Genomic DNA, 604 nt, shown 5'->3' on the forward strand with positions numbered 1-604 from the left:
GCTCCCTTTCTCCGGCCCAAAGCCGCCATTTTATGTCTGGGCAAAGGCTTTTTCCTGCCCCCCATACAAGTGTCCCACCGACCACGTGACACACCCCCCGTGCCCATACTCAAGATGGTACATAAGGCCTTCTACCTCTTTTCTTCCTTCTATTCTCTCAATCCCTTTAGGTCTCTTCCTCATCCCAAGTCTCTATCGCTCCGAAGGCTGGTGCACATTTTACTTACTCCGGAGGATAGAGGCGCAGTTCCTCAATATCTCCCAGGAAGCTGAAGAGAGTCCACATCTGCTCACTGCTCACTGCTGAGGACAGGTTTGTGACCTGAATGACAGACGTAGGGCCCAAGGGGAAGCCGAGCGGCACCCCAATCCCTCCGCTGTTCATCATGGCAAGGCCTGTACGACTGTGCCGCTCGCAGCGGTGCCAGAGAGGCGGGCCTGACGATAGAGAGAAGAGCGTGGCGTCTACCAGAGCGACCTAGCATATGGGCACTCTAGCGGCGAACTCGACTGCTCCCTGGAGGTGTTTCTGGGCGGGCAGCCGTTCTCTTGCCGGCTGGGGCTCATGGGGGAGCGGGAACTCTCGCTCCGAGCTCAGTCGCGC

At 57.9% G+C, this 604-nt stretch overlaps 1 pseudogene; it reads right to left on the bottom strand.

Annotated features, from left to right (window-relative positions):
- Positions 1-223: 223 nt before the first annotated feature.
- LOC104538077 lies at positions 224-388 on the bottom strand (annotated as a pseudogene).
- Positions 389-604: the final 216 nt, after the last annotated feature.

Source organism: Mesitornis unicolor, unplaced genomic scaffold (assembly GCF_000695765.1).
Source record: "Mesitornis unicolor isolate BGI_N332 unplaced genomic scaffold, ASM69576v1 scaffold41863, whole genome shotgun sequence".
Classification (NCBI taxonomy): domain Eukaryota; kingdom Metazoa; phylum Chordata; class Aves; order Mesitornithiformes; family Mesitornithidae; genus Mesitornis; species Mesitornis unicolor.